The 17,377-nt window shown below is 34.7% G+C and overlaps 1 protein-coding gene across 2 annotated transcripts in view; it reads right to left on the bottom strand.

The window, feature by feature from the left end:
• The window catches only part of LOC129962684 (mucin-5AC-like), a 62,197-nt gene that overhangs the window by 31,798 nt on the left and 13,022 nt on the right, over positions 1 to 17,377 (bottom strand). The window contains exon 1 of one of the 2 annotated variants that reach the window (XM_056076605.1): positions 16,753 to 16,852. The exons of the other annotated variant lie outside the window; for it this stretch is intronic. The gene's annotated coding sequence lies outside the window, so the exon portion shown is untranslated. Of the gene's footprint in view, positions 1 to 16,752; positions 16,853 to 17,377 lie in introns of those variants that run through there. 2 annotated transcript variants of the gene reach the window in all.

Below are 17,377 nucleotides of genomic sequence, written 5' to 3'. Positions count from 1 at the left end.
TCCAATATTGTATTTTCTGACTAAAATTCCTTCCTTACAATAAGTAAACAATTTCACGAACTGAATTTCAAAACACGAATAGAATGGGGTCGATTAATAATATGAAAACAATGACTTGTTCAATATTTAACATTAAATATTTTTATAATATTACTAAAAAAAGGAATAAGCGATTTAAATATGAAAATTCCAATAATATTCAATTAACGTTTGAAAAATAATATTATTAACTATTATTAATTCTGCATCAGTTTATTTCAATAAAATATTTTAATTTTCCACGAATGCAAAACAGAGGTTTGTAGTTCCATGCAATACAAACACTTTCTATAGAGAAATAAAATGTCTCATTCCATAACAAAGGATGTCTGATATTCAAATGCAACTTTTGTGAGAAAACACTCACAATCCCTAACCCCGATCGGGGGCGTGGTAAATCCCAAGAACACACAAAAGACGCGCTCGCTAGTCATTGCTGCGTTTTTAGCCAGTGCAGAAGCGGAGAAACAGTTTGGGGCAATCGTTTTTAATTGGCGAGTGACATGCACTTGTAGAGCATCGTTTATCGGTCATTTGTAGACACAGCTGGGTTGTTTAGAAGGCTTCGCTGTGAAGGAAAGCGCTAAAGAAACATTGATTTGCTCTGCGACGACTGGTAGAGGCGGAAAACTTTTTATAGCCAGCGCTTTCAAAGAAGTACGTTATGATTCAGCTTGTTTGGAGATATTCCATGTTGGTTATATCCATGGAAAAAATTAGATATAATCTGACGTCCAGTTATTACTTCTTTTGATAATTTGTATAGTGAATTAGTTACCTCACAGAATTAACAAGCATCTAACAATATATATATACAGTAGACTCCCGATTATCCGCGGGCGGGTTATTCGCGGAGCGGATTATCCGCGCCTACCACGCAAAGTTTTTTTGTTTTTTTTTTGACTGATTTCTTCAAAAAGGTGCAGTTTTACAGTTATGCTTTTGTAATTACATAATACATTACAGTGTTAAAACAGTACATATGTATTAATTTTTCTGTGTATCCTTGACGCCTCTCGTAAGTACAAAGCACTTTTCTGTTTTCATTAACAAAATGCATTTTAGGTTAGTTTTGAGTGATATACTAAAATATCAAGCGTTAGTTAAACATTTCCTGCTGTTTATTTTACGTTTTATTGTACATAAAACGATTTTTCAAAGTTGGAATGACTGTTTTCTCTTTTGCTTTAACCGTTTTTAGCGTTTTTCGGATTATCCGCGATTTTTGTTATCCGCGGCGGCCCCGCCACCCAATTCCGCGGATAATCGGGAGTGTACTGTATATATATATATATATATATATATATATATATATATATATATATATATTCCTGTTTGAATTCTAAATTTTTGACCCCTTACTCTATTATTTAAATACATGGCATCTTCTGTTTTGAAATGTGCTGCTCTATTAATTTAATTCAGAATCCATAGAATAGTTATGATATTCGCATATTTTATGATATATTTTAATCAAATTATAAAGTCTCGACGGTTATGGGTTAAATAAAATCAAGTTATTAAATTTTTCCGAAAATATTCTTTTCGAATTTAATAACGAAATGGATAATTTTATTGAAAAAGCCACAGAATTATTTTGACTATAAAAACAGATTATACATGGTAAATATTAGTAATGCAACAAGAATAGCAATGCAATTATACTGCATAGCTGAGGTTATTGGAGATATCTTTGAAATAAAATATACAAAACAGGGGGGGGGATATTCATTAATAAATTTTCTTTGTTTCCCTTTTTACGTTTTATTTAAAACATTCAAAGGGACACTCTTTTCAACCAATTAACTGTTTTTGACGAATATACTCGTCATGGTAAAAGTATAACATTTTGCGTCTTGACGAGTTTATTCGCCAGGAGTAATAAATAATTTAGAGTAAATTAGAGTAATTAGTAATTAGTAGGAGTAATAAAAATTTAGATAATTTTCCGAAGAGGTGGAAACAGTTAACTGGTTAAGAGATTCCCTCATTACTAATACAGAGAGGAAATTATGTTGATTTTTTTGTCTCATTTCTTTCAAAATTTAGGATAAATTACTTTGTTTAGTTAGAAACAGAAAAACTGATTGTAAGTAAAATGAGAATGGGGGAGGGGGGGGAGGGCTTTCAAACAAATATATACACAAGTTTTAAAGACAAAATTAAAATAATAACTTTCGCTTAAGTTCAACAAGAAAATCTATTACAAAAATGCATTTTGTACAGCCTTTGTTGGTAACGGCATGATGAGCAATACTTATTTCAGATGAAACTCATATTTAGCTCCTTCATATTACTTTTTGAAAAATACAAATCTAAAAGTTACATACAAGCAGAATATTAAAATTCCACAACGTTAAAGAAAATGAAAGTAGAAATCCAGTCCTAGGCCACATCTTCCTCCACAAAGTGTTCTTACAAACAAACACAACTAAAAGTAAAAACGAAATCAGACCCTCCGAATTTCTTTCCCGGCTCTTTTTAAAACGCAAACAGGCTTTTCGAACATAGGAAGCGCGAGAGACCTCTGCGTGGGAGGGAGACAACAAAGTGAACCGAAAGGGGTTCAGGACCGCATAATATATGCAAATGAGTCCTTCGTCAAAGCCGCCCGCTAACGGAATAACCTGCGTCGATGCCGCACCGAATCGGGGCCAGCAGACGAATGCACACTGCGCCCGTTCTTCTCTCGAACAAAGCCGACCTTTCAATACGGAGGAGGCAGAGGGGGAAGGGGGTTGCGCAACCGTCCATTCCATCCCTCGTCAAGAGCCGACGGCAGAAGCTAATTATATGCAGGTCACATCGCCCCCTCTCTCCATGTTATATCCTCATTTATATGCACGCGTTGGACCTAGACCGGACGAAATTCACTAAATGTTCTCTTCCTCCTTCCCCCTTTCTAATTTGAAGCCCGCGACAGCTGGGACCCACGAATGGTTTACCACCCCTCGAGCTCTTTTTATTCGCCGCCACTCACCGCGGAGGGTATTTTAATTGGCGTGGATTGTCTCCCAGAATAGTTCAAATGGCACTGCATCTCGCCATCAAAACGAAATTTGAATTTCTCCTCCAGTCAAGTTGAGTTCATTTCTTTCTATAAAAATTCTCGCACACCTTTTATTACATTTATGTAAAAGTAAGAAAAATGAACACTATCATCAGAATCCGGAAAAAAAAAAAAGAACAATGTTGTCATAACTTTTCTTTTATAAAACTGACCAACAGATTTGAAGCCTTTGCCTACTGGATTGATCTAGTTTTTGTATCTATCAGTAATTAGATAAGATTTTCCTTTCTCTGCGAACCTAATTGCTGGGATACTCTAATCATCCTGTATATTGTTTTATTCTTCTGTGTAATGTATAACCACATGAGTGACAGCTCGATGAATCGCTTACTACGATTGAATGAACAGTTTTGATGACTTTTAAAATGGGACGATACATTGCCCTGCTTTTCGATCAAAATCCTCGTCTTTTTTTTTAATTACTCTTCATTTAAAGATTAAGGAAATAAAATTTCATTCAAAAAGCCATGTTACAGTTTTATTATCCCAATTACCTGCTAGAGGAAAATCTCTACAAGAGAGATGAAACCGGAAAGCGCTTTCTCCACTTTCAAGTAATAAGAAGATAAGTTTTGCGGTTTTCCTCCACCACATGTGAAGTTATTTCTCTTGCTTCTTCATAAACTATCAAATTGCATCACACATGTGGTGACTGAACAGCATATTGGATTTAAATGATGGACAAAGTCATAACTGTTTATAGAATCCTGACTGTTGATTGGTACAGTATATTTGGTTATACCAACCTATAAACAAAGATAAAAATGCCAATGGTACAGCATCTGTGTACGGGAAAGAAAAGTTTAACCCTTTACACTTGGAAAAGTAATCCGATCCATAATGATTCACCGAATGCAAGAACTTGTTTATTGTTCCGAAAAATAAACTTGCATTTGCAACATTGGATCATTTTATTAAAAAAAATTAAGACTACGTTTGCTCACATATTAAGAGTCCTGAACTATTTTCAGGTTTAATTATTTCATTTTCAATATTTCATATAACTATTGTTTTTCAATTACAGAAATAAAGTTTCTTTTAAAAAGGAGAAGGTTAGAGGAGAAAGAACTGCGAGTGTTTAACAAGCATCACCTTTGGCAACCGCAGGTGCAGCATAGCGTTTCATACCTTCCCCTCTCCTCCTCCCCCTCTCTCTTCTCTGTACACTCGTTGAATGAAAAGGAGATTACATCTTCGAAACTGAACACGAGTTCCAGTCTGCAAGATTACTTTATAAAAGCTCTCTCCCTTCTATATGTGGAAACAGTTGAAGATACGATTCTTAGCATTCAGTATAGATAGTTTCAAACTAATCTGTGCATTTTAACCTATATTATTTCAAACCCAGCAGAGCAATTTTATAAAACTTCCCACTATTCCGAATGTAATTTTTACGTTGATAATGAAATTGCAATTTATTGCATTATATATTAAAAAATCATAAGAATACTTCAATAAATTCAAAGGACTACTGCTAAACGAAGAAAACATACAATTTAAAAGGCAATTGTCACCCTTTCATCAATATAAAAAGTTTATTTTATTTTTCATTTAAACAAAATTATAGCCGCTCTTGTAATATTAACCATAACTGGATAATGACATCAAAGAGAGCACCCTCTGAAGCTTGTTCCTACGGTCTGTGGCCTTACAGACGAGGCATGTTACTACCCCCCCCCGACCATCTCTTGCGGTTTTCTGGAGTGCTTTGTTGTTTGTCCAGTTTATCGTCAAATTGTCGGTAAACAGTCCAGGCATCAAAGGATCCCAGGAAACTGCAAGAGTGGGTCAAGGGGAGAAAATGTGCCCCATCTGTAAAGTCACAGGTCGTAGGAACACTGCTTGAGAAATCTTGTGGCGCTATAACTCTGTTCAGATCTATCGATGGCATATGCTGTATGCTTTGATCCATGCTCTTATATATATTTTAAAATTATTCTAAAATTTTGTATATAAATTGTCTGTGTGTAACGTAACCAGTGAATAAATAATTGCAATACTAATTCGGACTTTTTACTGAACCTCCTAACGACTCCATAAATTGATTTATATTACACTTTATTCACAATTTTCATAATGAAAATTGAAACATCAATTAATCTGTGATAACAAAATAATAATAATAACACTGAGAGTACTCTCTTGCAAATTCTAAGGAAACATTCCAAATGAAAAATATTTTTTGCAGTTTTTGCTCCCATTTGTAACGAACAACACGATAGAAACGAGTATTATCAGAAAAATTTAGTAGCCAAACTTTTCTGTTACATTTCTGATAAATTCAAGAAATGAAATGAAAGTTACAATCACTATCGGGATTAATATTGAAAAAATCCTGTATACTTATACATATTTTTTTTAATGTGCCATAATTTATTTATAAAATTTTTACAGGTACTTTTAAGAAACAATCTCTGCAACTATTAATCCACCTGATAATCCCCAGAAGTGAAGAAAGGATTTAAGAAAATGAGCCCTGTATATAGACACAGCGCACTGCATAGACAGTCCCCACACTGCAATCGGCGTCGCGAACTGCTTCGGGGGAGGAAAAGACCGCTTTTCGAGAAGACGACGACTTCCCCCTTCGACCCCCCCCCACGCCATCAACTCCCTCCGAAACCTCGCCTGACGTTTTCCGCCGAAACGAGCCCGACTTCGTCATTCTCGCCGGTCACGCAAAACGGAACCCGAGACAACTCCACGATCCGGATCGAAGCATCGTTCCACCGACAAAAGACGCGCATCCCCGAACAAAAACCACCACACACAGCCAGGCCAGGGAGAACTTTTTTTTATTATTTATTTGTTTCCTTTCTTTCGTCCGTACAATGACTTCATTAACAGTTGAGGTCCGATGCCGTTTTTGAGAGAGAGAAAGGGCGATTGTCCCTTTTCCAGCGGCTCATTACGAGCTCGTTCCCAAGATTCGCATCATTACAGACGCCTTCTTGGGGCAAGGCCCATTTCTCGAGTGATGTCTCCATTTGGACACGATTTATGGCCTTAAATGGGGAAAATAAATTCCGACCGCTCCGCTTTGCAGTCGCCGCAGTTCGTCTTTAAAATCCTTTCGCAGTTTTCTTTTGAGTGCCGAATCGCGATTCAGGTTAGTAATTGATAAATACTGGCAGTGGCGGTCGTTGAATGGAGTGGAAACAGAAAGGGAATAAGCGGCGTTGGTTCAAATCTTTAGCTCATAGTATATTTTCATGATTTCAAACACAGAATAAAATTAAAAAAAAAAATATTTAACACAATATAGCGCTTTCAGTACCACATGGATATTAAAATAGTTGATAAATTAATACCTATGTAGAATGAATCATAACGCTCCGTTCCGACGGCCCATGCACATCTTAAGATAAGCATATTTCGCCCACTTTCCCGGGATCCTTTGATGCCGACAATTTGTGAGTAGCTCCCGATCGACGTCCACAGACGCGGGTGTTCTTACAATGAATCAGATGGCAGATTTACGACCATATCCGTAAAGGCAACAGGCCGTCGGAACGCAGCTAAAGCCATAAACGGTCACTCCGACCCGCCACTAAGGCACATGGGTAAATCTGATTGACCGGATCGCCTAGATAGCAACACTGGCCGGAACTATGTCTGAGTCTTAAGGGCCATCACTGGCCACGGTACAACCTTCCCATGGGAAGCACGTTCCGTCATCGGCAAGCGGTAGCCGACCCCCATCATTTCTGTATCCATCCAGGTGACGAGAACCAACCACCATACCGGATGCTTCTTATCCTCATTTATGTTGTGTCACCCCCCCCCCCGGGATGGGATCTTATGCATTCATAAAAACTAAAAGAACTGGATTCATTATTATTTAAACTTATTTTTTTCAATAGAAAAAATAATTTTCTTATGACATATCATGCATTACAGCAGTGCACTTCAACAAATGATGCGCATACCCAAAAGTGTACATGAAATGGTCTACCTGGGAAAAAAGACACAATGGTGAGCATTGATAGAAAACAAACCTTGTATAATGTAAAAACACTTTGAGAGATGCTGAATGACGTGATTTGCCTGGACAGGACTAAATGAAAAATTAAACGAAACAACAATTCTTTGAATAATTTTAAGAAGTAATTTTCTAATGACAACGAATCCTGAAGAAGAAAAAAATGATTAGAAATAAAAATATCTATTTGAACTAGATTAACCATCTAAGCAACTTATATGTCACAAAAAAGAAGGCGGTCGCCATTTAACAAATTGTGAAATATTGCAAGGCTATAACGATCACGCACAAATAAAATTATAAGGCGTTTGAAATATAAAAATTGGTGATCACAGAAATGCAATAAAGAAATCTAGAAAGAGAAACATAGGTACAATAATAATTATTATACTAGCAAATTATTATAATATATCTTGAGTGAAATCATTTGAATTAATGCTAACGAAAGTTCGTCACTAATATTATGAATCTTTGGATTCTACAAGAAAAAATCTCTTCTGGTGAATTTCAAAAGAAAATTTCAATATATAATCTTGTTATTAATACACAGAGTATTAGTTTTCTGTAGTAATGAAATAATATATAATTTTTCTTAAGGAACGTATCATGATTTATACTAAGTGTATTTATAAGTTATTAATAAATTCTCTGACAGCATGGTTAATTTATCGATATTCGTATTCGAAGAGCAGAACGAATCTTAAATTATGATTCATTTAAATGAGATTTTCCCTTGAATGGAAGGCTGTAGTAAAATTAAATCTTAATAAAAATAAAAGTAATTTTGAATTTTAGCTTTGTATAACTTACTGCATTTTATAAGTTTAATGATTAATGTCCAATTTTTTTTTCTTGGTCAGAATGAAAGTTACTTTTTCAGCAACAAAAAAAACAAAAACATTATTTCTCCTAATCTTAGGTACATTTTTTTTTTTTTTACCATCAATACTTTTCTTCTTTTGTTCTGAAATTTAATTAACATTTATCAAATGTTTTATAAATCTACCAGGCTGTACTAAAACAACACATTACTCTTCTTTCAAACGATTACACACAAGGATGTCACAAACCCATATCATCTTCTAACGAGAAAGAAAAAAGGAAAAATACAGATCTCACTCCACAATCGTCATTAGTTGGAGTGATAACTTCTGAAACGCAGTCAACTAACCGCCGCTACACGTAATTTCGCTTTAATAGTCCTCGCAATCACCCTAACGCTAAGATTTCCTTGTGCCAGAAAATAAAAAAGGCAATGTGAGTGCAATCGCACGACAGAGCCATTTCCCGCTGCGACATCCCCAGTGTATTTGGTGGAAAGCAAAAAGGAACAAACGATCCAGTCAGCAACTCCCTCTCTTCTCCCACTCCACCCCTCCGCTATCGGCATTCTACGTGACGCGGCATGAGGAAACATCCTGTGAGGCTCACGCCCACCGTCCATCCGTCCGCTTCATTTTTCATTGCTTTATTTATTTATCTTCCGTCCACCCTTCCCCACACTCCCTCTCTCTCTCCCGTTCCACGCACATGTACACTCGACAGACGATCTCGAGCACAAAGCTCCTCGGGAAACTGACTTCGTAGGGGTCTTCCTAGAAGTTGGGTAACTATCCTAAGGATGAAGCCACAGAATCGATTGTCTAAACTAAAGAGAGATGCCAAGTATTTAAAATAAACAGATTTACAATTCAATGAATATTTTTTGACTATCAATTATAGTTTGCTGATTTCAGGTTATTTCCAGTTATTTTTGTTTCAATTTATCCTAAAGAATGACTTACCTTATATAAAAAAAATCAAAAACGTTTTGCTATAGTGTATTGGGAATATATAAATAAGAGAGTTCTTTGTCCTTTCTATCAAGTAGTTAGAATGGAATGCCAGTTCAGGTATTGTCCTCGTCATCGGATCATGATTTCAAAACTATGTTTGTTCTAAAATAACTTTAATATTACTTCGAACTGGGACACAAATATAACTAAACCAAACCAAATATCTAGAAGATTAAGTCTGAAGGTCCTCTTGACTGCTTGCGGAATTACTATTAATGTTTTCCTGCATTAGTAATCGAAATACTCATCATGCATATGATGGTTCAAGAACAGTGCACGCATGCGATTTGTATCTCTAAGTTATTATATTATTCGGGTAAGTTTTGAAGTTTGAAATATATTAATAATAGTTTGATAATGCATACATATCATTGATTTTTTTCCCTCTTTTATTTTTTAAACCTTTTGTGTAACTATTTAAGAAAAGTGTCGCTAATAACTTTTTCGACATTTCAGCAAGGCGGTAAGTAGGCGTGAAATACCAAGTCTGCTGAAAATAACAACCACGACGCTAATGGCTTGGCGACACCTTAATGCTAATGACTTGTCCAACATAAATTGGGGAGAACACCGGGCCCAGAAAGGACAGGGATATAAAACAATCAATCAAGCGATTAGAGCAGAAACGAATTAATTCAATGAATAGAACGAAGTTCTAACCATTTACTATTAAAACAAATGAACCTGTTTTCAAGAAAAGGTAAAAAATTCTCCTGTTACAGCCAAGAAAGAAAAAAAGTTCAGATTTTTATAAAAACCTGTAGAAGGATTGTTAACTAAATGAAAACATTCTTCTAAATGAAAACGATAGCTGTACACACTTATTTAATTTTCGAATTCTTTTTTTTTTTTAAATCCCCACACCCCTGATGTCTAATATTTCTATTTGAATGCTACGGATTTTTCTAAAAAAATGTTAAACCGACCAATCACTCGATATGATTTTTAAAAAATTATTTTATTATACATTTTTTTCCTTATATCTGGAAATAAGCTGAAAATAATAATTAATAACCCTTTCGCCATCCTCTCCTGTCCGCGAAAATTTCTGTTTCATTGGTGTTCCGCCACATTGGAACAAACAAAAGTAAAAACTCAAACATGTAAACATTTACAAAGCGTTTTAAACGTTTGAAAATGTTGAAGAACGCTTGAAGCGCGTTACGAACGCCCTGCAGAAGTTTCACTTGAACGCGCCCGATGCGTTACGAACGGCGAAGAGGTTAATTTTAAATATCGGGAAATAAGTTGGAAATAATATTAAATTTAAATATTTAGAAATAAAATCAATATCAAAAAAACGTATTCACATGATATAAAAAAAAACTTTATAAAAAGAAGGGAAAACTAAACATTTATCAAAAGAAAACAAAAAATTTAACAATAAAATTACTGAATAAAATGACAAATTTATTATGATAAAAGATTACTTGGATTCCTTAGATGAGACGTTACAATATCTAAACAAATTCGCAGCACATATCCATAAACCAAATTATCAACTATCAATTTGATACTGATACAAATGGTCATTTTGCTTAGACAAAATAGATGTTTGCGTGATTTAAATCGATTCTATGCTCAGAATTGTTTTTCATTCTCGTTTCATTAGCTATTCCATCACGTGACTATACATAAAAGCATGAAAAACACAATACATTAATAAAACAAAAGAACTCACAAATAGTATCGGAATAAATCAGATGAAAGTCATGTGTCACAATGCAAAGTGGGGGGAAAACTGCTTTCCGACGAAATAAGCTTCTGATCGAGTTCGTGATAAAAGCAAAACAGATCACATGTTTATTTGGAGAATTGTTGTATTAAAATATATGAAAAGGGAAACAATCATTAACTGGATACGTTGGAATGATTGTCAGTGAAAATTTCTTTCTTAACATAGGGACTTAGTACAAATAAATGTTTTCTTGCAACCGCTTTCCTGGTGAAGAAAAAAAAAATTCCTATATATCATAATTTGAAAAAAAAATGAAGTAATAATTAAATTAAATATAGTAAATTCCCGATTATCCGGCCTAGTTTTCTTTTTTATAATAATTAAATGAGGAAGACAAGGTGTTGCATTGGAAAGGCATTGGAAGCGAGCTAAGCTGCAAAAAAATCATCTATTAAGAACTTTTTAAAAAACTAGAAGTGTAAGTTTTGACTCATATCTTAGGGTTACCTGTTAATATCTGTATAATCATTTATAAATGAAAAATAAAATCAGTTTGAGTCAATTATCTTAAGAATTAGGCCTACGATTTACGTTAATATTTCCTCCATTAAAGTTGGCCTTTACAGAATTTATGTTAAAATGCAAACAGTTTATATCTTTTAACTTACTTTTTCTCTAATAAATTCTTGAAACGGGCAGTGCAGTATATAAACTTCCAGTATAGAGCCTTCTATTTTAACTTGACAAATTACTGGTATCTGCTTCTATGATTCACCGGGCCGCAGCCGCGTTCACATTCTACATGTCTTGAGATAAATGGAGGGCTTAGTACTCAATAAGAAGTGAGAAAATACGCATTATAACAGCGAATTTTGGTATGAAAAAACTTTGTCTTCTGGTATTGGTGGACAAAGAAATGAGTTCATAGAACTCCGGCTAGTTTTGTTATCCGAACTCCTTTTTTGTTATCCGGACTACCAGTCCGCCACATTAGGCCGAATACACGGGAGTGTATTGTATATAGATTCCATTAGAAAGTTTTTTGAGAAAATTTAAAATATTTAAACATAAAATTCTTAATTACTTTCGAAGACAAATTTTGCAGAAAGGAATTACTTTTAGGGACTCGAAAATTTAAAAAGTTCCGGTAAAAAGTCTTCTAATTAAGTCCTCTTTATAGAATAAATTCTTAACATTAAAAAGATATTAAATGATTCAATAAAATATAATAACGACACCTAATATATATATTTTTATGGTAAAACTATATAATAAACAAGAAGAAAATAGAATAAGTTTTTTTTTTCCCCTTTTAGATAAATATAACAGCATGAACTGTATTCCTTCTATTTCCAAAGCATTCTTAGAAACCCAGAAGAATAAAAATCGAGGTACAGATCACTTCCTAATCTACATACTGCTTTCCAAACTACAGACGGGCCCTTTGACACAGAGCGGTCGTCTGGCGAAATGTTTATGCAAATCGATTCTCCAGTAGGACAAGGTTTCGTGTTCGAATCGAGGTTGTTCAGTTCATGAGCCATTACATCAGAATGGGCAAGCTGAAAAAGAATCCCACTTCTGTGGATCCGGGTGAAAGATGCATTAACAGAAATGCAACCGCAGAAGGATGGAATACGAAATGAGGAACGAATATCCCCAAGTTATATTCGGTCTTTAGAATTTTTAAATCAAATGAAGTACAAAAATGAGGCATATTGAATGAAATGGCATTATTCTATAAAATTCAATAACATAATTTACTTTCTTTCGCTGTAAAAAAAAAAAAAAAAGAAGAAGAAAAACCTTATCGTTAAAACATTATTGTAAAAAGTAGAGAAAATTCAAGAAATGGAATAATTCCGATATATCATTTAGAGTTGTGTTCTGCAAATATGCAGTAATGTAGCCAGGACAAATGGCGCCAAGGACATGACATTATTTATTCGCCCCCTTAAGATATTTCAAGACGCGACATAAATGCATTATATTTCGTACACATGACGTCCCCCAATACTTTAATCTTTTATTCCTCGGTCAATATGCAAATGAGGTAATTAAAAAAAAAAACACTGAATGCAGAATAACAATATATCGGATTGTTGTCGTTATACCCATACGATATAATAAAATAACAATGTCAAATTTTCTTTTTTCTTTTCAACATATGAAATGGAATTAGCAAATAATAATAATTAATACAAAGATTGAAGAAAAATTTATATTCAAAAAAAAAAAATATGCACTCACTGCTATTTCCAAACTAAATTTTAGCTATTGAAACTTAAAAATCGGTCGGGTTACATTTTTAAATTCGACAGTTTTGACGCACAAAATTAATTCAAAGAGCATATTTTAAATAATCTTCGTTAGTTTCATATCTATAAAAAAAAAGAATTTAGTATGAATCGTCTTTTAATTTGAACTCAACCTTTCTAAAAGAACAATGGCTGATTGCAAAAGACGTGAACAAATCGAAATGAAAGAAAGGAAACTCCCTCACTTCAATGAAAGGCAGCTATCCAAAAGGACTCGCATTTCTGCAACTAAAACGACCGGGAGTATTTCTCAACTCAACTTTTCTGTTTACTTTCCGAGTATGTTGCGTCAGTTTCGTATCATAACGAAACAAAATCAAGTACGGATTTTATACCTCGTCTTTTGTACTCTTTCCGTTGATAACTCGAGTACAAAGTATGGTTCACATCAATAATTATATAGTGAGGGGAATACATAATATTGAATTCAATTTATATAGCTTGCTGCGAATTTGTTCAGTTATTTTCACAAAAATATTAATAGACAGACTGCTAGACAGTCATCCCTTCGTTAGCTGACAGATATACAATTAAAAAGAAAAAGCACACAAATATAATCTTTTTAACTCATTTATTTCCGAATCATCGTGTTCACATGAAGTCGGAGAGAAAACATATAACTTCCCAAATTTGATTGAAATATACTGTTTTGGATTAAAGATCTTATATCAAATTTCTTTGGTCTATCTTATGAGTTTTTGAGTTATCATTTCAAGTACGTATTAACAGACAGGCCGCCGATGTTCTTTCAACAACTGATAAATATTTGATATATAATTACAATTATAATTTTAAAAAACGTTTGCCAAATTTCATCTTTCTAGTTCACTGCGTTTCTGAGTTCAGATGCACACAAATCAAATATAAGAGAGGATCTCGAGTAAAAAATTTGATAGAAATCTATAGCTATGATGTGAGTACCTTACATCATTTTTTTTTTCTTTCATTTAACTTATTGCATAACGCACTCACAAACCAATACGGAAAAAATTCCCCGAGAAAAAATCTAAAAAGATTAGATTCATCAAAATATCGAAGTCGAATTTTTCGACTACCATAATACCTCCTCTTTCATATTGGAGAAATTAAAAATTCTTCAAAAGAAAACCCGGCCCCCACTAAAGAACGAACGACTCCCAAAAGCTGGCCTTTCGCTGTCGGCGGTCTTCCACCGGGGTGTGAACGGCAAAAGCAGCGAAGGGTAGCCGCCGCGTCGAAAGAGGTCGCCGTCGATAGGAGAGTCAGATAATGATAAGAAGAAAAAAAGAGGAAAGGGAAAAAAAAAAAAATAATTTCTGAAAAAGAAGAAGAAAAAAAAACTGACAGCAGCCAGCTAGATAACAATGCGTGCGTCGAGAAAGCAGAGGAGGACTTTGCTTTCCTGTCTGAGCGCGTGGGTAAACAGAGGATCGCGCAATTTCGTAATTGGCCGTTTGCCCGCGAGCGACGAACGAGGAAAAACAATCAATAGTGTGCGGTGCCGCGATTAGCAGCTCTCGATGGGGCTCGGCCTCTGATAGTTAGATTTGTCTATTAGTTTGTTTTGGTGTGCGTCATTCGGCTTTTTTTTTTTTTTTTTGATACTCTTCTTTCTTTTTGCCAGCGACTTGTTTGCGAGAGACACACATGCTCCAGCTGGTTGGGGATTTAAATAGGAGTGGTATTTCATCCTGTTACCGATTGCATTTCGAACTGCTGAGCTGGTTAAGGGAAGAGACCAGAATACCCACTTGTCCTACTTACAGTTAGGGTCTGACTCAGGTGGTTTAGGACTGGTGATTTATAATCAAATAATGACATGATGGCTATTTCCTCATTCATTTTTAATAAATTCAGTATACTTATTCAATAACTATAAGAAGCTAAATAACTAATGAAAGAGTTAGCATTACGATTTTAAAATTATATGGGAAAAAATACAGTTAGGTGTAAGTATAGTAATAAAAATACACATTGAATATGGTGCAGTTATATCTTAGTAGAAGGTGGTATTTTGTACAGAAGTGTTTCCATTTAATGGAAATGACTTTGATCGATATTTGTGTTAGGTACACTCTGACCTAAGGAAGATAATTTCTATATAACAAAGTTACCTACGCTTTTTTTTTTCTGTAAGTTTTCGCAGTTTTCTTATCAGTCGAATTTTAACAAACTCAATTAAATTGACTGTTTTTGAAAATAACAGCATCTGAAACACATGGCAGCTGTTGAAGAAGTTGACTTCTGTCAAATTTTCTTGCCATTCATAAAGTAATTGCTGAATATCTTATGGAGCATGGCACATCGCATAACGATCGACATTACATCGTTATCATTACGAAATGTAATGAAGACACTACACTGGGTGATAAAGATGATAATGAAGAAATTATCAAAAAAAAATTATAAGAAGAAATACCGACAGTATATAAATACAAAAGAAGATTATAGTTCCAAGAAACTGTACAAATGATGCGTTTCAAATTTTAACAAAGAGCGGAAATTTTCATGAAATATTTCTTGATAAAAAATCTGTACAAATAAGGATTACTCATTTTTTAACAGTTTAGAATACAAATTGCAATCAACGGAGCATATACGTATATTTCAACCCAAGTTTTTTTTTTTTTTTTTTTTTTTTTTTTTTCGTTTACCATAACTTATTTTGCAAATTTCTATTTAACGAATTTTCTTTATAACAAGATTTTTAAGCAAAACCTGGCTAAGTACAGATTTGACTGCACATATTTTTCGATCAGCTTTATAAATTAAAGTCACGATAGTAGCAAAATTCAAAACTTATAAACAGCACATCATGAAATTCAAAACAAATTTCAATATTTTAACATTTAGAATCAATAATTTGTTTACATATTACTGAAAAAAATGTGACGGTTCAATTGTCATGAATAACATTTCTACTAGATTACAATTTGAATTGCAAAAACAATTTTCCAACTATAAAAAAAAAAAAAAAAAAAAATCGTCTCTGGTCATAAAAATAAAGCATACTGTCTTATATAGATCCCTATGCTAACAATTAGTTTTATGCTGGAAAAACTTCGCTTTTCCCAAAACTAGTAACAGCCCATTAAATCGTACATTTAGAGCTGCAATGGCTTAAATAAGGTTACTTTAATTTTTATGAAAATATTAAATATTATAACAACTTAACTGGCATGCAGTGGCGTAGCGAGGGAGGTTGCAGTTGCCCTCGAAATCAGTCTTAGTTGACGCCATGAAGGCAAAAAATTAATGCCTTTGCAGCATTTCTTTAAATTAAGGGACCATAAATTTACAACATGCACCAGGGTGCTATTTATTTTTGCTCAATGAATAAGAATAACTGAGGGCGTAAAAATCATATTACAACACGGGTGCAACTTACTCTTGCTACGCCATTGCAGAAAAACACGCTCGAGACCTAAACTTAAAAAATAAAAATAATTGATAGTACAATTTTAAGCGTTCGAAATCTATCTTAGTTGACGCCAAGAAGGAAAACCATTAGAACTTTGAGTCATATTTAAGTAAAGGGCGATAAAATTACAACATGCACCAGGCGTCATTTACTTTTGCTCGGTTACTAACAACTGAGGGCGTAAAAATCATATTATAACCCGGGGGCAATTTACTCTTGCTACGCCGCTGGTGAACTCACATACATTTCGCTTGAGTTCTAAACTTTAAAAATAAAAATAACTGATAGGGGGATTTTAAAAGCTAAGCCCTACTCCAAGACTTAATTATAAATAAAACTTATGTTTCAAAATAACGATTTCTTTTCAAAACATTAATGGATAATATTAGAATCAAACTACGGGACCATGCATACTGAAATACTACTTTACCTGGAATCCCAACCATTCCATAGACTTTACCGAATCCTAATGAACATAATCTCCGGAGGAGGCAGCACGCTAAACCGCACACAACCACAGACGCACAAGTTCTATTCCAGAGAACAGAGCGACAAGAAAATCCTCTTGGCTAGGAAAACCACCCAACCAAGTCGGCGGCGGACGCCAAATCTGGAGGAGGGGAGGGGGGGGGGTGAATTGGCATGAAAGAAAGAAAAGGAAAAAAAAAGTCCTCCCGCTTGCCTCTTCGAAAAAGAATGCTTTTGGCATTGATCGGACGAGGACGGCACGTAGGGCTCGTTATCCAGCTCGTAATAAACGGCACGGGGGGCGAGCGAGAACCCACCGAAAGGGAAGGATGGAAAAAAAAAAGGATCGAAAGCCCTCTGGAGGAGTGTGGTAATCTCTTGCGCCGTCTGCAGCGGTCATGTGACGCCCCTATCTCCGGATTTGAAGGGGAAGGACAAAGCAGATGGGGGGAGGGTTTTTCCACCCCCACTAATTTCCCCCCGTCACTTGGGAAGGGGAGTTGTTACGAGCACTGAAGGCCGGGGGGGGGGGAAGTAGAAGGAATTTTGTAGGTAGGAGAATCCCACTCCCCCGTTAGATGCGTCAT

The sequence above is a fragment of the Argiope bruennichi genome, chromosome 1 (assembly GCF_947563725.1).
Source record: "Argiope bruennichi chromosome 1, qqArgBrue1.1, whole genome shotgun sequence".
In the NCBI taxonomy this organism is placed as follows: Eukaryota; Metazoa; Arthropoda; class Arachnida; order Araneae; family Araneidae; genus Argiope; species Argiope bruennichi.
This window is presented reverse-complemented; position numbering and strand designations above follow the sequence as displayed.